Source organism: Catharus ustulatus, chromosome 1 (assembly GCF_009819885.2).
Source record: "Catharus ustulatus isolate bCatUst1 chromosome 1, bCatUst1.pri.v2, whole genome shotgun sequence".
NCBI lineage: Eukaryota > Metazoa > Chordata > Aves > Passeriformes > Turdidae > Catharus > Catharus ustulatus.
This window is the reverse complement of record NC_046221.1, coordinates 126,726,563-126,752,658: the sequence shown is the minus strand read 5'-3', so window position 1 is coordinate 126,752,658 and position 26,096 is coordinate 126,726,563. Positions and strand designations below refer to the sequence as shown.

The following is a 26,096-nucleotide window of genomic DNA, read 5'->3' as shown; positions in this document are numbered from 1 at the left end:
ATACTGATAAAGCGTGGTTGGTTGGATTTACTTTTTTTTTTTTTCTTTTTCTTTTAAATCATGCTGAAGCTTGCACTTTACATAGACTGCTAGGTGTAATTCCATTTCTTTTTGGAGATGAATTGTGTTCATTTTAGCCATGTCTGTACCTGCAGCAAAGAGCTGCTGCTGCAAGCTTTAAGGCACTTAAACGGCTCAGTGACTGCTGCTACATGAGTTTGATCTGTTCACACAAGATTTCAAAACTTTTCTGGTTGTTAAAATACAGTGAAATGAAAACTACTCTCCTCAAATGTCAAACAGTGCACACTATCATAGATTAATTCCTTCTACAGTTTTATAACCCCTTGCACACAAAAAACCCACCAACAAAACAAACTTTAGCTCAGTTAAAAATCACGCTGGTGCATTCCCCTCTTTTACAGATGTGCAGCTTTCAGATCACCAGGTTTGAGTTGCACTCAAAATTTGCCTGGACCTGTTATGGCCCAGCTCTTCGGAGTGGGCTCACAGCCACGGTGCTGCCCTGTGATCCCTGCGGAAGCTGGGCTGGGGGTGTTAGAATGGCCTCTGCCAGAGATAGTGGGTTGGCAAGGTTACCCCACAGACCTCATTAAAACCTAATTGAGTAACCTTAACCTAAAGGTAGTAGCTTAATTTCTCAGTGTGAGGTGGTTGTCTGTTGCATTCATGACTTTAATGAATTAAAGGATTCTTTGCATGACAGCTATTCCACCTGAAATCAGGGACAGTTATTGTCCTGTGAGCTTTCTGCCTAAGTACCAACTTCGTAGCGGTATTCTGAACTTGTTGTATTTGGGAAATGCACAAACCAAAACCAACTCTATAGAAAAAGATTATTCTTCATATATGAAGTAGAAAGGGAAATTAATTAAAGAGGGGAGTTTCATACTTGGGAAAAAAAGTGATTTTCAGAACCAGAATATCCAGAGTTTTGTCTAGTTATAGTCTTGTTCTTTTTGAAGTATAAAAAGATATTGAAACATTATAATTGAAATGTTATTATTGAAACATTATGAGATTACTCCCACAGTTTCATTGATTAAAATAGAAATCTAATTGAAGGATGTGCACTTTTCACAGTTATTATGTAAATAACTAGGCTTGTATTCCAGTACCGAAATATCCTGCACGATTATAGTTACCTGATGAATACTCTGTATGCTGCTTTAAAATGTAAAACTTATTAAAGCAATCAACCAAACTGGGGGGTATATTGAACATGTAACACTGACCCGTACTTTACAATGCCTGCATATTCTTCATTTAATTCTGATCGTTATTTCTTGCCACAGTATAAGAGAGATGCTCATATTTCCTAATCATTGCTGGAAGTAAAATAGTTAAAATGACTCTTCTAGTATTGCTCAAAGCTGAGTACGAAGGTTTCCATTATGAGTGGCACAAAAAGTTCTTATCTACCTTTGGTAAGTAGGTGAAACGCCTGTGTGCAATAAGGGTAAGCTCAGTTTCCTTTTAGTGTTATCTAAATACCTAATTTAGTTTTCCTTTGTAAGTGCTCTGAAAGAGTAAGTGACAAAAGCTGTGTTTCTGAGACCGCACCTTGCATACAGATTCATGTCAAGTGGTGGGGCTTTTTCTGCCTCCAGAAGACAACTTTCCAAATCTGGTGGAATCTTTCCTTGTCCTGTATCAAGGTATTGCTCGCCTGTGTCAGTATTTACCTGGTTTAACTTGGTCTTGAAATTAGCATGGCAGGAGGGCATCATCACCGCCATACTGCTAATATTTAGGTTTCTGTAAGTGAACTATGATCACAAGAGTATTTTAGATATTGCAAAGTTTTTAAGTTGTCAGTAAACCATTGTATAATCATTACAAATAAAGTAATACATAGAATATAGTTATAGTATGTATTATAACACAGCTATTTTCATGCTGCTTACCAAGCTAAGTGCTAGCTGTGTAATTGGAGGATAAAAGCAGTAATTTGCCTGTATAGACCTAGCTAAAAGAACATTTTTTCTTGATACATTTAAGTTGCTAGTGGAAACGTAGACAAGGTTCAGATTTAGATCTATTTTTTCCCCCCACAAAAAGTATCAAAATCAAGGTGAAATATTTGTTACAAGAAAGTGTTGAATTTGATACTCTTCATTTGTAGATGCACGACATGTTAGGAGATTTTCTCTTCTCCTCTCCTAAGCTGTGAAGATCTCTGGCTTTGCACAATGTCTGTGACATAACAAATGCCTTCAAAATCCAAGAAGTTACTGGACACATTCATTTTCCTTAAGACATGGGAGTTAGGTCAATACATGCCTTCAGCAGCATAGAGGGAGACAGGAACATGACATTTGCGCCCCTGTTGGCTCAGGGAACAGTTTTGACCTCCTGACAGTCAATCCTGAGGAGCAGTGGGATCACTGGTAGGGTGCAGATTAGTGAAAGCTGATTGGCACCAAGCACCAACCCTTCCCCATGTTTGTAGACGTGACCACTTAGAGCTAATAAGCTTATAATAATTTCTGCTTAAGCACAGGTGGTGAAAGTAGTGGTGAAAAAAAAAGGTAAGGAGCTTAAATACAGGGAAGGTATGGGGCAAATTGTGATGAAACACGTGCAGTGTGTGGTAATTGTCCCTCACCTTTTGCATTTATCCCAGTCCTCAGTGCTGATACTCCTGTTCACACAGCAGCTGTGGAGTAGGGCAGTCAGAGACTCAGCTCCAACACGAAGCTTATCTCTCCATTACATCAAATATTTTTGCAGTTGGGCATGAACATCAAGACTTTTGAGGGTTTCTTGTAAATCTTGTGCAGGAAATTATTCATGAGGGGCACATTTTGTTGTCTATCTGAAGGACTCCACTTGCACAAAGGAATTGAGGAATGTATTTTTTTTGGTCTTCTGAATGGTTTTGTATTTTGAAAGCTTAAAAAATTCTCTTCTCTAAACCAGATTGCTTTTCTGATTTGAAAATAGCACATGCCTACTTTGCATTTGTTACCTAAATGGAGTAAATTCAGCTTGGAGAGGCTTGGGAAGGAGAGAAGGATTTAAAATGATTCCCCTTTAATTAATCCCAGGAAAATTCTGGCAAATCTGTCTTTTCTTAGTGCATGCTGTATCTCTTTAAACTCCATTTCATTCTGATCACATAGACAAGTCAGGATAAGTTTTTTTTTTTTCCTCCCCATGATGGTAGTTTGATTTGCCAGTAACTAGGTTTTGGGTTCAGCTCATTTTGATACATATAGGATAACGAGTGTGTAGTTTTTGTGATTTATTTTTTCTTTTCAAAACCTAATTTTATGTAAAGGAAACATTTCAATGGTGGTGTTAATTAAATCTAGCTTTGAAATGCTGACCTTTTATGAAGTAGTGTTCTGCTACCAATCGTTATAAACCAGTAGTGATAACAATGGTGATAATTTTTACCCCTGTAAAATACAAAACTTTGGTTTCTTAGAACAGAGTAAGCTCTCTCTGTGGCATGTTATAGTACCTTCTTTCTTTGGGGAAAAAGAAACAAACACAAGCAATACAAAGAAACAACCCAAGGCTTATTTCTTTATCTTTTTGGCCAACACATAAGGACCTTGGGTCCTACTGCTGCTGCACTTCAGAGGGCAGCTGAACAGATAATTTATGCATGTTACATGCTTCTAAGTTCTCAGCAGCCCTAGACAACATAAAAACTCCATCCTGAAAAGTAAAAAACATTCTGAGATTACTTCAAGAAAGAACTTGCACATAATCTTTATAGTTAAGGCCATGAATGGAGCCCTATACCTAATGTTAGGTAAGGCAGTTCAGAGAATTGAAAGACTTAAGTATTTAATCCAAAGCATTATTGCTGTGGTGTTAGCTAACAAACTGTCTTCCCACTGCTACATTCTCACAAATGTTCTCATATTTATATATCAGTTTGGAGATGTTTTCTATATAAAGCTTTTTGCATATTTATTTTTTATTTTAAATATTTTTCAGGAGTTAATTATTAACATTGGGGAAATGCCCCCTTTTTTTTTAGCAAATGAAAATAAAGAGTATTTTCTAGAATAGTTAATGTGGTTAATTCTAGTTTACATACCTTAACTCCTGGTAGTGTATCTTCTGGGAATGTTGCTGGAAATAGAATCAGTCTTTCTAATTTTCTACTGTTCACCTCTCTATACAAGTTTTATTGTAGTATACTAGAACTGCTACTACTTTCTTCAGTTTCATTCTGATAACTGATATGATCTCCAAGAAAATCTCATTGTGGAGGAAGACAGCTGTGTTTTCATCCCTCTGTAGCAGATCCTGACAGCTCTGCCTGTGAATCCAGTGCCCTTTCCAGAACGCTTGCATAAGATTATTCTGGAGAATTCCTATGCTATCCTGCTACCACATACCTAGATTTAGTAATTTTTTTCTCCTTTTTCACCCAGGAATATGTTTAGATTGTCTTTATTTTTACTGAGATAACAGCCATCATGCTTTCTCACAGGTTTAATTGAAGTTTAAGGCAGTATCTGGCTGTTCTTGTAGTGTCCCTGTAAGTTGCAACCTGAACCAAAAAGGCAGAATTCCTGATACTGCCCACTTAAATACACCTGGCTTACTAAATGACCTTGAATAGGTAATTTTATGTCTCTCTTCATCCTCAGATCTATAAACTTCTGATAATAAAACATATATCCACCTTTGCAAAAGCTCTTTGAAATCCATGAGTAAAAGATATCCCATAAGGTCAAAATATGAATTATTTATTGCTACATGACATGCACAGCATGCAGACTGTAAGGTTATAGATATCTTGTCTGTTCCTTTTCCCCCTGAGAATAAAAGTCATACCTTCACAGCTCTACCTCAAAAAGTGTTCATTGTATGAAATCTAATATTATTTTATGTGTATGAGTGTGTGATAATATTGAAACTTTGGTTCCTCCAGGGAATTAGTTTTAGCTGTTGATATCCAGCTTTGTCTGCGAGGTGCAAATGTTGTTTCCAAAATAATAAGCATTTAAAAAATAAAGAATAAATATGAGAAGAGCAAAAAGAATAGTCATAGGTGAGGCAAATACTGACTTTTGGAGTAAGCAAATTAGCATTTCATAGCATCAAAATCATAGTAAAGTTACTACAGGGTAAGAGATTACTGCTAGTGCTTGTAGCCATTTGTTTTCTAATTGTTTATTTTATTGAATTAGGCATATGTTATATGTGTGTGTATGCACTGCTTATCTTGAATATATTTATAGGTAGAAATATAAAGCATGCAGAAAGCAAGAATAGGCTTGTTGCAAGAACAGGCTTTTGCACTTCAGTGTGAACGTTCTCACCTGTACTTGGAAATCAGTAGGCAGCTAGCACAGGTTTTGTACAACTGCTGTGCATGTTCCTGTTGACATAGGCTACTTCAATAATTTGGTTTCTCTGTAAATGTTTTGGTCTCTGAAAGAGTGTAAGGAATGCTCTTCAGTAGAACACACTTAAATTACCTAGAGGTGAGATCTGTGACATTAGCATAAATCTCAAGTGCTTGGCCTTTAATTCAAGTCCAAATATTAGGTCAAATTTGTATCCAGCTAAATCCAAGAGTTTTTAATTCTTTGAGATAGATACAGATTCCTAGTGCTGACAGTAGAGGCAAGAGGGTTCTTGCACAAGTTCTAAAACTCCTCTCGGAGATAACAGACTCCTGGATACTTTTGGTTCTCTACTGCAGTTTTGGATAAAGGGCAGTTTTTCAGCTGAAGTCATATCCAGTTGGAAAAATTGGGAAAATATTACTAGAAATCCAATTGTGATGGTGAAATGAAGCAGCAATATTCCCAAGTAGGATCTTTTTCAGAAAATAGTTTTTAAAAATTACTTCTACATATCAATACATTTAGTTTAGAAGTCTTTACTTTTAGACCATAGCAAAGTGTCTTACTTTAAGTTAAAAGAAGCCATCTACTTGTAAGTATTTATTTTGCCTTCCATGTTGGTTCTCTTCCATTACACTTTAGGCATTGTTTTGCGTGGTCTCTGTATTTATTGGATACTTTCATCTAGCCCTCCTCACAGCTGTAGAATCTGATGTCTTGGCTAGTCTGATTTTTCTTATCTACCCACCACTCTGACTCTTAATAATGCTGAGGTACTGCAGGTTATATAGTTATACGTGTAATTAATCTAATTTACATATAGCACAGATATTAAGTGAGTGTGTTGTATTAGAAATTGCAGGGATACTGTGTCATGGAAGCTTCCTAAGAGCCTGAACTCTAAATGGGTACTTTCTCACTTTTTTCTCCTTATCTGTCTCAGTAATCTCCATTGCAAATACAAACGTTAGTGACATTGTTATGTAGGGGATACTCAGCTCAGTGTTTCCTTTGCTGTTTTTTCCCCTTGTATTATAAAATATTTAAAGTTGTAAAATAATATTGAGACTACAGGATTTTTTTTTAAAGCTGCACTTCTGTAGAGAAAAACAGCACTGCAGACAGAAGCTGTAGTCCCCTATTACCTGGTTTTCTAAAGTTGAGGTGTTTTAATTGGCCCCTTACTTAATTTCCAACACATCATTCATTGCTTTCACTGGGAGCTCTCCACTGTTGCTCATCTCAAAAAGTGTTCTCACACATGCCCCTCAGTGCCCACGGTATATTCCTTTATGTAATATTGACAGACTGTGTATTGAGAATTGCATTCAATCCTAAGTCTCCAGGCAGCAGGCAATTTAACAAATTACATCTCTCTTGGTTGATAGGGACATGGATTTGCCTTTCTTTGTAGGTTTCTTGGCACTGTTTGTAAAATTTATTTTACTGTAGATATCTTTTCTTCATGATCTGGAAGAGCTTACATTTCTGGTTGTACCCCCTCCCATGTAAAATTTAAAAAGTGGGATTTTTTTTTCCCCAAAAAGCTTTCAAGGAAAAAAAAATCCCTCAGCAAGTAAATGCAGTGTCAAACGTGCTTATCGAGAGATCACACCAGTTTGAGAACAAAGCTCCCTTTAGTGTTAATTCACGACCTCAGTTCACTTAAATTTCATTGTATCCACTCCTGTCAGGCTTTCTTCTGGGAGTAAAGTGAGTGTCTCTGAACCTTGGCTCTACTAAATTAGAAGCATTTTCAAAAATGTGAGTGGTTATCAGGGTGTCTGTGTAGCTATTCCAAAACAATAGTATCCAAACCCCACAGCTCCCATAGAATCATGGAATCATGGAATAGTTTTGGTTGAAAGTGACTTTACAGATCACCATGTTCCAACTCCCCTGCATGGGATACCTTCCACTAGACCAGGTTGCCCAAAGCCCCATCCAGCCCGTCCTTGGACACTTCTAGGGATGGGCCATTCACAACCTTTCTAAGCAGTCTGCTTGAACATCTTGCCACTCTCATAGTAAAGAATTTCTTCCCAATAGCTAACCCTGATTTACCATCTTTGAGGTTAAAGCCACTTCCTCTTGTCCAGTCACTACGTGCCCTTGTAAAGAGTTCCTCCTCCATTTCCAGTAAATCCTCTTTAGGCTCTGGAAGGTTCTGTAAGGCTTCATGAAGACTTCTGCAGGCTGAACAACCCCAACCCTCTCTGTCTTTATAGGAGGGGTGCTCCGGCCCTCTGATCACCTTTGTGGCCCTCCTCTGGACTCATTCCATCAGATGCATGTCCTTCCTATGCTGGAGGGCACAGAAGTGGCTGGACTCCCTGGGGGGTATTATGAGAGCCGAGTAAGAGGGGAGAATCACCTCCTTTGACCTGCTGGTCACATAGGAAATAAAGAGAAAATCAGCCTTCCCTTGTCCAGGACCCTACATGGCTTTATCAAAATTAGCATTGCAGTGTCATCTGGAAATCAGTTTGTACAAATGCATGTCACAAAACAAAATCACTAGACAGAAATATTGAAATATTGCTTAGCAAGTTAGGGTGGATTGCCTTTGGACAATGGTAGTGGCCATGTACAGTGATTTCACGAATACAAGTCGCACTGAGTATAAGCCGCATCTCTGGGTATTGGCAAATATTTCGTTCTTTGTCCATAAATAAGCCACACCTGAGTATAAGCCGCTCTGTCATTCGCAGCGAGGACCCGCGTGCAACAAAGTTGCCAAATAGCAACAGAACCATGGCAGGGCGGGGCTTACTGGCTCAACTCGGGCTGTGCAGGCTGGGCCCACTAGGGGCTGCTGACGGGGCCAGGTGGCCCAGCCCTGTGGGGCCGCTCGGCGGGGCCTCTCGGGGCTGGCCACCGCCTCTGGGGTTGCTCGCCCCGGCCCCGCTCCTGACGCGGTGGCGGCAGGCGAGCACGGAGCGCCCCCTGCTCCCGCTGCGGCGGCGGAGAGCGTGGGCAGAGCCCCCCGCCTCCTCCCTGAGATGTGCGGATGTCAGCACAGAGCCCCCTGCCTCTCCTCCGCCTGAAGTAGGGAACTCCCCTGCCTCCCTCCCTCCCCCCGCGCTGCCGGCACTGAGCTGGCCCCACCCACCGCGCAACACATTAACCAATTTGTAACAATCGCGAAATCCTGGGTTTTACTGGCAGGCGCTCGGCTCGGCACTCTGGCTGGCACTTCTGGGGTTGTAAATGTCAGAAAATTATTCACATATTAGCCGCTCCTGAATATTAGCCGCATTTCCGGTTTGAGAGCAAAATATAAGTCAAAATGGTGCGGCTTGTATTCGTGAAATTACTGTACTTGGATTTTAAGGCAGCCCTGTTGGGGCATCCTGCTGCTCAGGTGGAGATGTAGTTTGGAAACAGAGCTCTTTAGTTTTCTCACAGTTGCTTTGACTTTGATTGTGGTTGTATTTCTGACTTTTGAAGGCAAAATATGACTTTATGTCCAGATTATCTCAAATTGTTCTGTCTTTGCCATATTGCTGGTAAAACTGCCTGCAAAATGTTTTCTTTGAGCTCTTTTTGTCTTGATAGGTTACATGCCCTGCCTATTTTCTCTTTAGTTTTGGGGAAGAAATTACACAACAGAAAGGACTGTTAATTTAAACTTGGCTGATTTCTTCTCAAAAGGATATTTGCTTCACTCAAGACAAATGGCTTAAACAATATTATATATTATTACATTATTAACTTGGAGCTTAGAAAATATAGGTTCTTAAGAACCTGGTAATTTGTAAAAATCTAAATTACTCATAAATCTCGTATTAAAGGTTATTTGCTAATGATTTTAAGAAATAGTCCTGTGAACTGTCAAATACTGCTTTTTCAAGATGAGTCATGACAGCCATGTGTTTGAGAGATAAAGATGGGGAGTCTCTTTGCCAAAAGGAAAGCAATGAAATAGCCATTCCAAACTTGACTTTTCTCCTCATTTAACTGACCTCATATCTTCTTGTGCTTCAGTACAACACACTCAGATGGAGTCTTTAAGAAAATGAAACGCACTGTCCATATTGTTGGTATTTTCATTAAAGTAGCACTTTTGAGATTGCTTTTGTGGAAAATTTACTGTGCATAAACATGGTATGGGTCACTAATTTTACGTAGAGGGAAGATCTGTCAGGCCTGCTATATGCAGTTGATAGCAGTTGTAATGTGTCTGCTATCTATTTTCAAAGACTGGGTTTGACTTTTTCATACTGACGTACAATATGACATAAATGTGTGTAGGAGTCCTCATGATGGGACAGGATTTGCTATGTGCTCTAAATATTTCAGATTAAAATGATCAAGCTTCTGATCCTGCTTGTATCCTGCTTCTGATCTTTTCCCTTCAGTCTTACATATGAACTGACTTTGCAGCTGATTTTAGGGAAAACCTAGTACAAAGTAAAGTTGTAAACAGATTCCTGTTTTGAAATTCAGTGTTGAACTTCTTAAAAGTTAACAGCAGACCCAAGTTCTGACATGTTTCCTCTTCTCGTAGACTTAAATATTCAGTGCTAACCACACTGGGGGTTAGTTGAGATTGTGTAGCAATTCTGCTCAGAATTAAGTCTCTGTAAGAATTGTCTTATTTCTAATGTAAATATTTACCTGCATACCTAAATTTTATTGCTTCTTTACTTAAATGAAATTAGTATTGTCTTACATGTTTTTAAAGTGTCATTTGTTATTACTGCTGCTTATAGCAAACCTGCATTTTTGTGTGATAAGTGAGCAAATCTGGTTTCTGTTGAACACATAACTATCACGATGTTAAATATTCCTTGATACCGTACATTCAATCATTGCTGTTGAATTATCACAAAGGTTGTGGGATTTTTCCTCTTTTGTTGTCACAAGTGGGATTTGTAGTTTCTGAATTCACACAATACTGAAGTTAAATGCCAGTTTTGTCACATCTACCTTATTATAAAAATTAGCGTAGGCCAATTGTCCTGAAGTTGATACTTATTTCATAATAGAGTACTTAATTTTTTATTGTAAGTCCAATTAATTTCAATTGCGCTTGCTTTTCCTTTCACTTTTTATTTGGTAGGCTGCAGTCTGTGGCTTTTGGTTTTCTCACCAAATAGTGCCAGTTCTTGTAGTTCTCAGGAGTATTCAGGCTCTTTGAAGTTTCATCGTTCTGTCTACTACTGATGGAAATTACTGCTTGAAATCTATTGATAGAAAACCCAACTCTCTTCAGTTTCTGTTTTGTGCCTCATCTCATCCACTGATATTTTGGATGTTTAATAACACCAAAATTTGGAGCACGGCCCTGCTTTACTGTGTACCACATCCTGAGTGGTTAAGGTAAGGGGTCAGTCATCAATGTTTGCTGTTCATTGTCACCATTCACTCAGCATCACTAAGTGCTGCTTCAGGTGCTTGTTAGAATTGATGAGAGCAGATGATGCAACGTTAAATTAGCTGATTATTTATTCTCAGATTTGTAAAAAGCAGCTGTCCTTGTGTTCCCGTTTCTCCCAAGGGACACTAGTTGTAATCAGTGGCATCTCCTTTCTTCATTGAGATCTCTTGGAAGGATGTGAAAGCCCAGAATTTCAAGATCTGCAGGATACAGTTTCTGTGCCCTTCCTGCTTGCTTCTTATGGGAACTGGCTTTTCAAATGCAAGGCAATGTCTGAAGCCACTGGCAGTTAGAATACTGCTGAACACTGATGAGATAAGATTTTTGTGACTTCCTGGGAAATGTTAGTCTTTTCTTAAGAAAGAGGTCTGTGTGCAGAGACCTAAGTATTCATCACCAGGCATGGCAAAATAATTTGTTGTATCCTGAACTAAAAGATAGAGGTCCCACTTGCAGTAAGCACAGCAGCGAGTTTCTGTTTCAAGGGAAACACAGGCAATGTATCAAATCCTGCTGGGTTCACACACTGTTGCTGTTATGGACAGCTGGTGTTACACTGTTCTGCCCTGCCTGGTTATCAGAAACCTTGAAATTTCACCAAATTATTTCATCTTTAATCCTCTACCTTGATTGAGTCATATGATGTCATTTAGAAATATTTTATTTATAGATAAGACTACATGGAAGAAAACCTACCTTATCCTTGGATTAATTAGTATGATTTTGTTTTGCTATTAATAATAAATATTTTCATGTTTGACTTTTATCTAGTTTAAACTCTTGTCTAATTCAAATCTCAGCCATTGAATCTTGCCAGCAGTCAGTCTGCAGATTTTGGGAACCTTTTACTGTTAAAAGTCCTTAGAAATACTTCTGTTTTGAGATGAGGTGAAATAAAGAGTTTGAGCTGATTTTAAAAATATATTCACTGGAAGGCACATTCTGTAGAGCATAAAGTAATTTCTTTTTTAGAAAATCCCAGACTCTTCATAACTTAGTTACATTCTGTTAAAAATGCATGGTAGCACTAGATGTTAATACATTTATGTAACATATTGTGTTAATACAACTTTTTTTTTTTCTATGCTCTAGTACTTCCATTCTAGTTCTGCTTTTCTCTGCTTGCTAAACTTCCTTTGCTGAGTTCCTCTCGTGTACCCTCAGCATGGATGGAAGCAACTCATGGTCGTGAACTCTGTGGGATGAGGCACATTTCCACCAGAGATCATCTCTCTGTCAGTAACCCATAGAGAGCACTGGCAAGCACTCTGCTTCAGAGGCTCTGAGCAGGGGAGAACAACCTTTCTTAGTCTGCAGGAGGAGAAAAGAACTGAGCCAGGAGCTGACCATTTCCAGATTGCACTGAAAGAGCCCCTTTTTCTTCTCTTGTATCTTTTCTTAATTAAAGGCAAAGGAGTTGAAGCAGTACAGATTTACAAAAAAAAGAAAAAAAAAAGAAAAAAAAAAGAAAAAAAAGAAATCCTCATCAACTATTACTCAAAAATTTCAATTAACTATAGTCATCTAACTTGTCTTAAAAAAACCCCACAATTGTCAGTGGACATGCCCATACAGATCTTAATTGCTATATATGGCACACACCTCAGTATTGAATTCTCCAGTTCGATGTTGCAGATCCTTGCACGTGGAATGCTCTGAGTGATTGCTGGGTGCTTGTTTATCAAAGTTATGAGAGCCTTGATGAGCTGTCTTCAAGAAGTACGGAGAAGTCGACAGCAATATCTGAGAACTGAGAAGTCAACAGTAATACCTAATAAGTTGAGAGTGGAGGGAGTGTCTTTTCATCGCCCTCCTATGGACAGAAATCAAAAGGTTCTTAGCACTGTAGGTGCATGTACTGCTAATACAGAGACTGACTGTGAGCAATGCCAGATGCTGCAAATTCCAGTGATACGGTTTCTGTGTCCTTCAAAAGGAGATGTGAAGGTCAGAAAAACTAGTTTTATCTACAGTATTCTATTTATTTTTCATCAGCTGGTAAAAGGAGGAATCCTGGTTTTCAGTTAAGAGTTTCGACTAGGAGTTCCTAAATTGATAAAATGCCAATGTCATTGACATTAAAGTCAACAGGTTTTCAGTTTTGACTTGAAAAACCAATGTTTTTGTTAATGTTCAGTTAGAGGAGTTTGAAAAAAATACCTAATATTTGAAAATTGTATTTTATAGATGTTTGCATCTACATTTATTGAAATGTAACACATGTAAATCACTATTCTGTCTTTGTTCTTTATCTGAGCAGTAATATCCTTATTGTGCATCGTATCAGTCAGTCCTGATAGTTTCTGGTTGTTCTCTATGTTGGTGCAGTGCTCTTCCAGTCTTTCTCACAGGGAGTGAGACTTAATGCTGCCCAGTCAGCTTTCCTAAAAGTCAGTGGCCTTGTGCCTTGAGTAAAGCCCAGTGAGTCAGCTTTGCAAACTCTTACAGTTTGAAATGCCTTGCTGTTTTGCAAATGAGAGCTGTTACTATAGCAGTCAATGTGGGCACCCCCTTGGCTATCCAGACTGATGGGATTGAAGGGATTGTGAGGGTGGAATTGGATCCTCCTGGGTATGGTATAGAGAGTCAGGGAAAGGACTAAGAAGTTATGGTTTGGAATTGAAAAGACTGAAAAGGTGTTGGCTTTACCAGTCCTTGTCTCAGGTGTGAGTATATTAGCAGGGCAAAGAACACCAGATTGTGGTGGTATGTCCTGTCTGCCCAATTCACTCTTTCTTAAGAAAAAATAAAGGAAGAAAAAGAAGACGAACTTTTAAAAACTCTGAAATACATGCAGTGAAAGCAGTGTTCTGTTTATCAGTTTCAATTATTGGAACAGAAGTTGTAAATGTTTTAGTGAAGCTGCATCTTCCCCATGTCTATTGCAAAGTCACATGCAGCTGGGCAAAGAAAATTAACTATCAATGAAATATATTTCTTAGAGAAAACTTAGGTGAATGTCTTCTCTTGTGTAAGGTCTGTGTTTTATCCTAGCATAAAGAAGTCTCTAATGCTAGAACTAGTTCTGAATGTCACCTGCTCCTCCCCAAATTAAGCGTATGATTCCTGTAAAATGATTTAACAGGTAGCAACCACTCTGTCATTTCATTGGAAGCATGTATTCACTGCCTGATAATGCCCAAGAGCCTTTCCTTCTTTGCTGTTGCATGTTCCCTTATTCCCAGTCAGAGCAGTGTTTTCTGTCAGGTGTATTTTTTTTGTCTAGAATTAGTCTGTACACGCAGGGGAGTGTTCCCACTTCTCCATTGGCTTTATCTGTATACTATTCTTCACTAAGCAATCTTTTTTACAACATCTGTGTATTTTCACTGCTTTTTCAGCCTTCAACTCCTAGCTTATTGCTACAATGACTCTTTCTGTTACCTTCTTTTTATTTACACATAACTCTTTCTTTAATACTGTGATTATTGTGTTTGTGCTCACCATATTGTTTTGACTTTAAATTTCTCATTTTTTGATTCCAGTAAAAATACTAGCAAGATAGTTCTAGCTGTGGTATCTGACTGGGATGCTCCCACTTTTTATGTTTTCCTTAGATTTGTACTTCACAAGTGAAGTGTTTTGTGTGTGTGGATTCCTATGAAAGCACATTTTCCTTGTGGTGATTGCCTGTTAATATATTTTCTTGAATATCAGAGATGCTTTCCTCTCAGGTTTTGTCCCATTAGTATCATTTTCCAATTGAACCAGTATGTTTGATGCATCTTCGTTGGATAAGGAATTCATATGGAAAATGCAAATGAGTTAAAGTTAAGACTGCAAAGTAGTTCCTGTTCTATTGGGGTGAAAGATGTGTGTAACTCCAAATAATACTCATTTTGCTTACCCCGTGCAGTGTACTGCTTTGAGAAGGAGGGACATACTGAGAAAGGCCTGGGAAAAATACTCCCCCCCCGCCCAATTTACTGTGAATATGTTTTTCTACTGAATATATTCTCCTTATGGAACCAGATTATTTCTTCCTGGACTGAGGATCTTTCTCACAGATTCCCTCTATAGCATGGAAAAGAAAAGAAAACAGGATTCATGCTGCTCCAGAAGGGGCCTTGTTCTCATTTCATTTTCAGCTGCTCTCCTGCACGAAGGTTCAACCTCAGCTCGTAATGTTGATCACAGCGTTGGAGCAGGTTTCCCCAGAGCCTTGGGCAGGGCTGCTTTCCTGAGTAGAGCTGTCCTCAGGGAGAGGGGTAAACATAAAGAGTGATGGGGCAGCACTGGCAAAAATCATATGTACAGAACAGCCACTATTTCTTCACAATTTCCATTTTATTTTCCTGTGAGTGCAGCCACAGTCTCTAACTGCGTTTTCCTGTTTCCTGGAGAAACCATAAGTTAATGATCAATGTTGTCTTTAAGGAGAATGAAGTGGTGTAATGGGATAAGATGGAAATAGAAGGAATTACATGGAAGGACCCAGAAGGCTCATCAGTTCCAACTCCTGGCTCTGCACAGCACCATCCCTAAGTGACACTATGTGCCTGAGAGCATTGTCCAAACACTCCTTGAACTCTGTCAGGCTTCGTGCTGTGATCACTTCCTTGAGGAACCTATGCCCAACCACCCTTGGGGGAAGAACCTTTTTTCTAATATCTACCCTAAAGCAAAAGGAGAAAATTCTGTTTCTTGATCGTATAGGGAAAGAGTGGGTACAAAGCTGCAAAAGTTGCTCTGTGGCCTTGACAATAATTTTACAGTGCTTCCACAGCTTTCTCAAATAGTTTGCAAATCTCAGCAATTAAATATCTGGGTAAGGCTATGCTGGTCTGTGTCCAGCTGCACTGCCCAGTGCTGTCAGTGGGGGACAGAGCTGGGGAGAATAAATTGGGAGTGTTTATGCTGTGTGCCAAAGTAATAGGGAAATGGTGCTAATGCAGAAGAGGAAGGGCTTGTTCTGTAGTCTGTGAACTACTTCAGTGAAGGCAGGATAGAACATTATGCTTGTCTGTGTACTTTGACTTTTACAAGCAGGAAAACTTCTGAATAGTGAGGTGCAAACCCGCCTGGGGCTTGGCTTTCAGGAGGGAACTCTGAAGCTAAAGATTAGGTAGGTTTGCCACTTGACAGTGTGTTTAAAAAATGCTTAAGATATTTGTTGTGGGAGTGAGTTAAGGCAAGATAAATGATGCTACTTAATATATAGAAACACTGACACTGGAGTTTGTAGTGTGGATCATTTGTTATTTGTGCTTTTTTGCATTTGCAGGAGAGTTGGGTGCTGGGGGGAGTTGAAACATAGGTTGTCGCTGAGAGAAGAGTATTTATTGCAGTAGAACTAAAATTACAGGCAAAAAATTAAAGTACTCTAGGGGAAAAAGAATAATTCTAGCATGCCAGATACTCAGTATTAAGCATGCATGCTTAATATTCAGTTTAGTCTCATATGACATGTTTATGACCAATGTGTGTTCCCCAACAAAGGCACTGCTTAAAAATGTATTTGCTAATTAGTTTTGGTGCAAAAAGTAGAGAGAGCCCTTATATTCCTCTTCCACATCGACAGCACAATTTAGAGGAAGATGCAAAATGATTTCAAGTGTGCCAGGTTTGGGTTTCTCCAGGAGTCGTACACTTAAAATCAGCAGAAGGGAGGGAGGGGAGTTACTCTGTTATCATCAAGCTCTGCTAATGTAGCCCGGGTGCCACGTGACTGCAGAAAAGGCTATTATCTCAATGAAAAGGAAACTGCTTTTTAGAGCAGCAACAGAACAGAAGCAGGAGGAATTTTCGAGTACTCCACCATGCTGGATTGTCAAAGGGGGATCTCTCTGATCAGCAGTTAGGGAAGGATTAGCGTGGCCAGTTTGTCAGCTGTCATTAGAAGCAGATGACAGAGATGATAAGCTGCTGTGTGCGCACGTCCTCACTCAGCATGTGCTTTGGTTTACATCAAGACATAACACTGGCTTGGGATAATGGAGAGCTGATATTTTTAAGGCTGTAAATTTACTGGTAATCGTCTCTATTTTTTTTTTCCTTTTTTTTTTCACCCTCCTGTTTTTAATAAAAAAACAGTGTGATGGGTGGGGGATTTATCTACATCTTGATCTGAAGACGCAGAAAAACTAATAAGATCTGCCTTCATCTGCAAAGGCTGGAAGACGACAAGGTGTGTTTCTGAAGTGCTGTGACTTCATTGTTGGTGCTTTCTCTTTGCACGTATGTGTGCCTCTGTGTGCATCATAGTGTCTGGGTGTTGGGGGGTGCAGGGGGGTTGGGGGGTGTTGCTTTGGGGGAGGGGGAGAAACAAATAATTTCTGCTCGAGTGAGAGAGTTTAAAGATAATGTTTCTAAATAACAATTGCAGAGAAATAATGTAAATTCAAGTCTGCAGTTTCTGTTGTTTCCCCCTCCCCCCTCCCCCCTCATTTTAGTGGCTACAGGTGTACTTGTGGTTGCCTGTGACAGTTTTATGGGTTTATGAGGCTAAATATATCTTAGTGCACAGGAAATATTTTTGTAAGCAAGTTTTCTGGCATCCAGAATAATACACAAACCCATCTATATTTTCCAACTGTCAAGAGGAGGTGGAGCCTGAGAGTGTCTTTTTCATTGCAGTAGTTAATATTCAGTATTCAGTAATTTATATGCACATGAAAAACTACAAAGTATGTCAAAGTGAGACATTTTTATAATAAAGCTTTCTCTTTCTGACCAAGACCTTGAGTAGACAAAGCATATTGAAACATAGGTAGTTGTTATATAACTTTCTCTGTTCTCTAATCTTAATAGTTTTCTTTACAAGTACATGATCATGTAAACAGAATGACATTCAGTTAATCTTCAGACCTGGTATTTATCTCATGGTTATGCATGATGATGTCATTAAATATCTTGGCAGTATTTACCTTTCTTTTAACCTTGGGAGGACAGCATTTAATATTGCAGATTAATTAACTAATAATATCCCCCTCAAAAAGGTTATTGGTAGTTACTTGTAATAAAGTGAAGACAATATGTGCTTCCCCTGCTTGGGAAGTTATTGCAGGATTGTTGACTTTATTTTCTTTTCGTACACAGCATTAAGCCCAGGGTTTCTCCTTATATCACAGCAGTAATAATAACCCCGGACCACAAAAAAAAGAAGCTAAAATTAAGTGTTTGGATTTGTATAGGAGTACTGGTTGTCATTTCTGTAGAAATTTCGCCTCCAGAGTTAAGGGCAAGGTTGAGAGGATGCATATGATCAGTCATTACTGCAGTGCACTGGCAGTTTGCTGAAAGTGTGTTTTCCCGGATTCATATTGAAATAGTGGTGGTGACTATCATGCATAAAATCGGTTTAATAATTAACTAAATACATACAGGAAATGCCTTAGTTTATTTTATTTAGGACTTTGAAAAACTCATGCTACTTTGAGATAGGAGGGAGAAAGGAAAATATTGTTTTTAAAATTAATGTAGTTTGTGTTTGAAGGGACTTTATTTCATACTGTGAGGGCAGAGCCAGAAGCATAAACAAGTTTGTGCTATTTATTTGCTTGTTCTCTTTGGTCTCAGTTTGATTATTTTAATTGCAGCATAGTAACATTTTGGTCCAGAGGCCTGGGGCAGGCAGTGCTGTTGAGTAGAGGCTTGAGAGCCTGTCACGTTCGCGGCACCAAATGTCGAAGCCACAAGAACAATGAAACTTCCTCTCTGCTTCTTGTGTTTTTTTCCTTTATTTCATTACAGAAGATCTAACTAGATAGTGGGGGCTGAGTAGTGCTTTCTGATATGTTGGCACCTATGTTTTGTAGAAAAAACAAATTTGCTGCTTGTACAGTTGTTTTGATTTCCTTTTTAGAATGTATTGGGGGGTGGCGGAGGGGGTGGGAATTGGAACAAAATCAACCTTTTGTATAGACTGTGTTCTTCAGGTGGCTCTGTGTTCTCACAAAACTCAAGTTGGGATGTTTGCTTTCATAAGTAATTTCTTACAGAATTATTGTATCTAGCATGTATAAAGCTATCTTTGACCAGAGTAATTTTGTTTGCCCACTTTTCAGAATTATGTATACTTCTGTAGTCAACAGGGTTACACTGTTAATGTTTAAAAGGTGTTACTCACTTTCTTTTTTGTTTTTTAACCCCTGTTTTGTTGTCATCTCTGTATGGGAAATTTCTTGTGCCAGGAAGGAGGGAAAGTGACTGCATTGCAAAATATGCCAATATTTTAAGAAAAAAACCCTTCTTGGAAAGTGTGAACTAGAGGTGTACTTTGAAATTTATTCTTTTTTCTCCACAGTTCTTAGAACAATTTTTAATATGAATGTCATTCGGAAGTCAACTGTCTGGTTAGATTTGATAATGACATTTATTTATTTATTTAGGCTAGTCGTAGAAAATAATGAGGGAAGGTGTGAAAGCAACTTTGATTCTCGGAATTTACTTTATTAAGTAGAGTAAGTTTGTTAGCACATTGCTGTAATTCTAATAGGAAAGCTGAGTTAAGGACTGAGGACTGGATCTACAAGCCAAGCTGTTGGAGCTGAGTAAATGAGAAGGGTGTTTGTAAGTTGATAATCACTGTACTTGGGAGGAAATCCCGATGGAGTCATTTTACTGCCTGCCTTCCTCCTTTAGCTTCTCTTACTGCTCACGTTCATCTGTAGCAGGCCTAGAAGGATGCCTGGATTGGACTAAAAATTTACTATTAGCAGGTAAAGCTTTGATCTCTGGAGGTGAGGTGTAAGATGTGAAAGCCTGGCTCTGTCAGAAGTGGGCTGGTCTCAGGACCCAGGAGTGATCCCTGCATAATTGCCCTGAGAGCTGAAGGTGAGGCTTGGGGAGGGCTGGCTGGGTGCTGAGGATACAGAGCATAAGAAACAGTGCAGGAATTGGACAAAAATTATGAATGGAGACTCAACCCAAAAGTTTATGATAAATGTATTTAATTTGCTATGTGTGCTGTACCTGAATGTCCTCTTTGGTGCTACCATTTAATTTTCTCCTATGCATGCTGTCCCTAAACAAACTTCATTAGGATGCTGTACTTCTGTGATTTTCCATTCCTGATAGCTTGGGCTGTTGTGATTGAGCAACACTAGATTCTCATGAAGAAACTTCTGTTAGAACTGCATGGAATAAAATTATTTTTGGTCCTTTTCCTGAAGTTTTTCCAGGTGTTCAGTCCAAGTAGTTATAAATGTATGTTATTTTTTGCTTTGAGGCAGTGTATTGCAGACTTCTGGTCAGCTCCTTCTATGAATGTAGTGGGTGTTCCTCTCTTTAGTAATTATATTCCATTACAATCCAAAATTAAAAATACTCGGAGTAGACATTGATTCTTTCTTAGCACTTGTGATGATTCTTTACCAGAAACTGGTTCATTATTAACAAAAGTGAATTCCAGTTTATTTTTACAATGAGAGTAAAATTAGCATTCATCCTTAATAGTAGAGTAACCTTGTTTTCTTTGGGCCACAGGATACAAGCATAGCTTTTTCAGGCCCGTGAAGTGATTTATGACCTACAAAAGAGAGAAATAACAGTTTGACATCTTCTTCTAGTAGACTAGGAGGAAAATCGAAGCTTCAGTGAAGTCAGTGATAAAATTCTGATTTATTTCAGTTGAGTCATAGCATCCCCATAGAACGGTTCAGTTTTTTTACAGTGTCATTTCTGCTTTGGGGAGCTTATAGAGAGCTGTTGTAAAGCTTATAGGGTGTTGCCTGTAAGCATTGTGGAAGCCAAAGGTATATATGGATTTAAGGTGGAATTAGGCACTACTGAAGATAGGTTCAGAGAGAGGAAGAGGAGGCACAGCAACACTGCAGCTAAGCTTGATTGTCAGAGAAAGAGAGCAATATGGGGGGAAGGATCATCTACAGCTGCCTTGTACCTTCTTCCAAGATACCTGCTATTAGCTTCCATGACTAATGGAATTTAGTCACAAAGTAAATGTTTCTTTTTGTTGACTCATATAGCCATTCTTTAAATATTTTATTTGGTCACAGCCTGTATTCATATATATATATGTGTGTGTGTGTATACACATAGACACAGATGACTGCAAAGCTGGTGTTCATCAGATTTTATTTCTTGGCAGTTGACTAAGTAAAGCAACAACATTTTTATGAGTTTAGTACTTTTAAGTGCTTTAAAATGACAATTAAACTTTCATCTTCTTCTGTTATTGCTGGTTGCATTTTTTTACTAAAGCAGATAAAATGAAGATGGATGTGAAATTTGAAGTTTCTAGTAGCTAGTATTCATGTTCACAGACCAGTTCTTGAACTCATGGGTGTATTAAGAACATCAAGGTAATAATACTTTTTAAGTGTTGGCAAGACACTCATGTGTGGCTCTGACATAATTTGGTGGCTTTAATTTTTGTGCTTAGTAAAAATGTGCGTAGTTAGCACTCACAATACCTTTGCCAAAAGTTTACTGTCCATCTAGCACATATTTATTCTAAGTACACAACTGGAATTCTGCATGTTGGGAGATGATACAAATACAGTCTTTCATGCATATAGCTGTATTCTCTCAAAAAACATGTATTAAATTGGTTGCTTCCAACTTTAATTAGAAAAGAGCTTTTTCTACTTCCCAGGTCTTACACTTCTGCTCTAATATAACTGGATGACACTGGCATGTGTACCAGTATCAGCAGGAAGCACCTGCTGAGGGAATCTACCTGTTCATACAGATAGGGGATGGGAAGAGGCCAAACTCTCCATCTGGTCTCTCCCACAACATCCGGAACCACATCCTTGCCACTAGGCAGGCACCCTCTGGGACCAGGATCCAGCAAGCCATCAGAGGCTGAGGAGAGCACTGAGTTCTCCAGGACAGACACTCTGCATGCATTTCAGAGGAAGAGAGGGGGATAAACTATACTGGGCACTGTACTGCACAGGATAATTTGGGAATACAATCTAAAGAAGTGGTGCAGCATTCTGGACTTCTGGGGGCCACAGAGGACATCAGAGTGAAGTCCAGTGCATCTCAGGCAGCTGTTAAACTTGCCAACACTGTGGAGCTCAGTATTACCATTTGTATAGATTGAATATAGGTGTGTTTGGCTTCAGACTATTATTAACTTGCAACCTTCAGGAACAAAGTGGCTTGAATTCTTGACTCCTAATTTGAAAGTTTATTATTATACGCTGTTAAATGAAATGCATGCTTGTGAAAACATCTCAATATTATAGAAGGAAGTGTGAAGTATGTATCTTGTACATGTGTGTGCAGTGGGTTACTCCTTCACCATGATAACAATATCAAAAGTGTAGAAATTTTACAGATAATGTTTAGGTACACTTTCTGCAACTCAGAGTTTAATTCAGTTTTACCTGAAGTTCCAACATGCTTTCTAGGTGTTTGAGTAGAGAAGAAAAGAAAAATAAACCTTCTTGGTATGTGAAATTGAAAACATAAGTTCAGTTTTTGATGAGGCCAGAGAAGATGCATAGAGTTGGAGTTACTGAAGTCCAACACAAGTTTCAGTAAGATTATGTGCTTTCAGTAACAATATCTACTCTGGGGCTAAGGAACACTGTTTTGATGCCCAGGTTAGAGATGAGAAAGGTGACGTGCAACTTCAGCATCTTTTGCTGAAGCCTGGGTTGCACATCACATTGCACCTGAGTGTGCAGACATGCAAAACTGGTCCTAGTGGCCAGGAGGACCAACTCTAGCTGTGTGAAGTCACTAAAACTCAAATTGATAAATGAAGGAACTCAAATTCAGAAATGATAGGTTTAATATTTCTGTGTGTAGGTCCTGTAACACTAGGTGTCATTACTGTATCCACCTTGTCTGGAAATGTGCTGTGTTTCTGTTTGGCTTACCCTCTATTTTTTGCTTTCTACTTGTACAGAATCATGTTTCCTGAGCTTTTTAATCAATGGAAAATGTTTTATCTAATGTAAACAGATTGGTGTTTGACAGGCAGTTAATTGGAGTGAGATCCTAGTGTAGGCAAGCCCACTTTACAGAGATGTGTAAATGCCTTTGTTTATGTGATTGGTCATATTTTTCTCATTGCTAAGATAGGCTTCTTGAAAATCACACCAAACTGTACAAAGTTTCTGGTGTTGTAAGTAGTGTATACGTTTGTGTCAATTATGAGATTAGAAAATGTTCCTGGATTTGAGTTTTTCCACGGTGCCTTACACTTGTGAGAGTTGCTGCATTTTTCCTCTCTCTCTCTCAAGTCTGATTTTCTCCTTGCTCTTTGCTGGTTTCTGGGGAGGAAAGTTGGTGTGGGAATTTAAATGCACAAATAACAGTTTTGAAACTGAGATTGGCAAAGAAGATTCAGTAGGAGTCAAAGTATACTTAACTCACTGTTCCAGAAGTATCATCAACTGGAAATGAAAGCTGTTTAAATACAAAGTTTCCCATAATATTATCCTTTCCTGTGTTGTTAGATTTGCTTCATTTATCAGCTATGCTATTCACAAAGTTTTGTTTTAAGTCACAGTAGATATGAAATACTAGGCTTCAAAATCAGTCTCATAATCTGTTAATAATTGTGAACTACAAGAGCAAAATCTAGATTAAATAAACAACTTATGTGGGAATTTGAATTCCTTTTCCAGTGAAAATGCTTGCAGGCTTAGTGTTTTTTGCAACCATAGTTTAATACTTATTAAATGCATCACAGAAGACTAAATGGATTTAGAATAACTTGGTTTTTTAACTTAGCTACCTACCTAATACAAACAAAAAGATGTAAGAGTAACTGATACATAGATATATTGTGGCATTGTATTTTGTTATTTAATTTGGTGTTTAAAGGAAAGTTTTAGTGATATTAACATGCATTATTTTGTTCTTGAGTAGGACGATACTTGATATCTTGATAACTAGAGAAATAGAATCCCAGACCTGAAATTACAATACAGTCTTGAAGGTTTTTTTCAGTAGTAATACCTGTCTCATCTTTGACAATGTTTTGGTGAAAACTGATCTTTTCCTCTTTAAAAGTCAAAATTAATCAAACCTATTGTATATTAATTAAAAAAAGATAAAGGTACTTCCTTCTTGTGATATTTTTCCCCTGTTGTTTTATTAGAGCCTGGTTTTGCTATTCCTGGGCATATTAGAGTGCTGACGTAGCTTAATCCATAAGCAGCTGAGTGAGTGGCTCTGTTAAGAGCCTTAGCCTATGGGAATACAGAAGGTAGGAGCCAGCCTACAGTGCTGGGGTCAGTCTGGAGGGGTTTTGGCAAAGTCTCAAGCAGAACTGGAGGTTTCTTAAACCTGTGGGTTTGAGTAGCTGAGAAAAACCACTTTCTCCGTCAAGATGTAGGTGGATTTTACAGAAAGTCATATTAAATCCCAGTCTGTAACACTGAACATTAATGTTAGCCATTTATTTGATTGTTACAGCATGTGTTAAAGAGCTGCTGCCGCCCATTTGCAGCCTAATGTGTTTATTAGACGATCTTCCCAGTGGCATCTTGAAGTGTCTGTCAGGTAAAAAATTCATGAGCATTATTGGCTTTCAGGCTGCAAATGGAATATGTCGTCTTCTTGCTGTCTAATACACCACTCTAAAGCCATTACACAGGAGTGAGGGAAAAGATTGAGGAAGGAGCCTTCAGCTTAAAAAGTGAGTAGTAGGTGTTGGAGCCAGTTTTCAGTTCTTTTATACATGGGCTCAATGGCATTTCCAAGTAAATTATGTTTCTTTTATTAGTTAGAATTTGTGGAGTTGAAGAATAAAGTAGAGTTTGGTAAATACTGCCAAAAATACTGTTTAATGTTATCTGTAATAGACTGTCTTTAAAATAGAAAGACTAGAAAAGATAGAAAAGGGTACAGGTGCATGTCAGATTTTAGTACAAATCCTTTAAAGGTGACTAGAGTGTTTCAGCTTGATGCTATCACCTTCCTCTTAGAAACTGTTTTCCCTTTTTGCTTTATACTGTATGACTGTTGTAGGGTGGCAAAGGTTTTACACAGTTTCATCTACAGTAAAAGTGGTAGTGCTGTTTTGAGACAAAAGCATACTCTTAAATAAATTACTGTATGTTTTTAATGTGAGGTTAGCATCACCAACCAAGATATTGAACATCTTGTTTATTTTGGCAGATTGGCATTGTTTTATTTGGAGTTCCAGATGTTTAGTGGTGAATGACAGGAGCAAGTTGGTTGTAGAGCATGTGGCTTACTTATACCAGGGATTCAGGAGGATGGTTTAATATATCTCTTAACTTTCTTTTCTGTCACAGTTATTAGTGGGTCTCTTGCTTAGTTCTTGTTTTACCAGACAATGCAGTCTTTTTTTTCTTTGTTTCTTGTATTTCCCTTGATTTTCACCTCTTGTTTTTTAATTCATTTTCAAACCCTTATACAGTCTGTCTGGATTTGTCAAAATTTTGGGCACAAACCAAGCAAGTTTGCATGCAAAAAAGGCTGAGCTTCTCCAGGGGCAGGCAGGCTGCATTCACTGCCTGGGACTCTGGCAGGTGCTGCACTGGAATGTGCTGGGAGTTAAAGTTCCTCCTGAGCTGGAGTTCCGTGGCTGAGCACGGAAAGCTTGGCCTTAGGCTCCAGCGGCCCCCCCTCTCTGATCTAGTATCTTATCCTGCCTCTGACAGCAATTTCCTTTGGAGGCTTGGGAAAGTGGCTAGCAAGCATTGCCTTTGCTGAAAAGGTTGCAGATTGCAGTATGTATCAATATTAAATATTTTCCAGTTCTGAAATGAAGCCAGTGAAAAAAGAGTTCATAAGCAGGAAAAAATGTGAAGAATCAGAATTTGCATGTGACTTCCAACTTTCCTCTGGCTTCTACCAGAATTAATGTTGCACAGTACATTTCTAATTTTGAAACTGAGATAGAAGGCTTTCTAGTCATGGCAGCTTTACAGGAAAAAAGGATGAACTATCATGACTATATGTTTGAGTAAACAACCACAGAATTATAAACTGTTTTTTTCAAATTAGCTGTTAGAGAAAAAATTTTGCCAGACTTTTCACTGACTTGTGGTGTATTTTTGGTCAGTAAACAGTATTTTTCTGTTTGTTACTCAATAAAACACTGACTTTAGTTAGTCTCTTCAATATGTATCAGTTGCATGTACTCTAGTTTCATCTGTTGATGGGCTGGAGGGGTGGTAGTATAGTACTCTACCTGATTGTCCACTATATGATACTTTACCTTTTGTTTGCTACTTTTCAGGTTGAAATAGCAGCTTTGAAGGTGTAATCCTCATTTATTCTTTAACTGCATTTGTTAGGCTTATAATAAATCTGACAGTTTAACAGTCCTTGTTTGGAAGATGGCCTGCTCTGATAAGAGATAAAATGCACATTATCTTCTTCTACATTGACTCTGGATGATTAACTGAATTCAGTGGTGCTGAGGATCAGTGTTGGAAGGCTTACTCTGCATGCCATGTTCCTTCGTGACATTT

At 38.5% G+C, this 26,096-nt stretch overlaps 1 protein-coding gene across 3 annotated transcripts in view; it reads left to right on the top strand.

The window, feature by feature from the left end:
* The window catches only part of NCOA2 (nuclear receptor coactivator 2), a 189,892-nt gene that overhangs the window by 82,407 nt on the left and 81,389 nt on the right, over positions 1–26,096 (top strand). The window contains exon 1 of one of the 3 annotated variants that reach the window (XM_033053148.2): positions 16,445–16,852. The exons of the other annotated variants lie outside the window; for them this stretch is intronic. The gene's annotated coding sequence lies outside the window, so the exon portion shown is untranslated. Of the gene's footprint in view, positions 1–16,444; positions 16,853–26,096 lie in introns of those variants that run through there. 3 annotated transcript variants of the gene reach the window in all.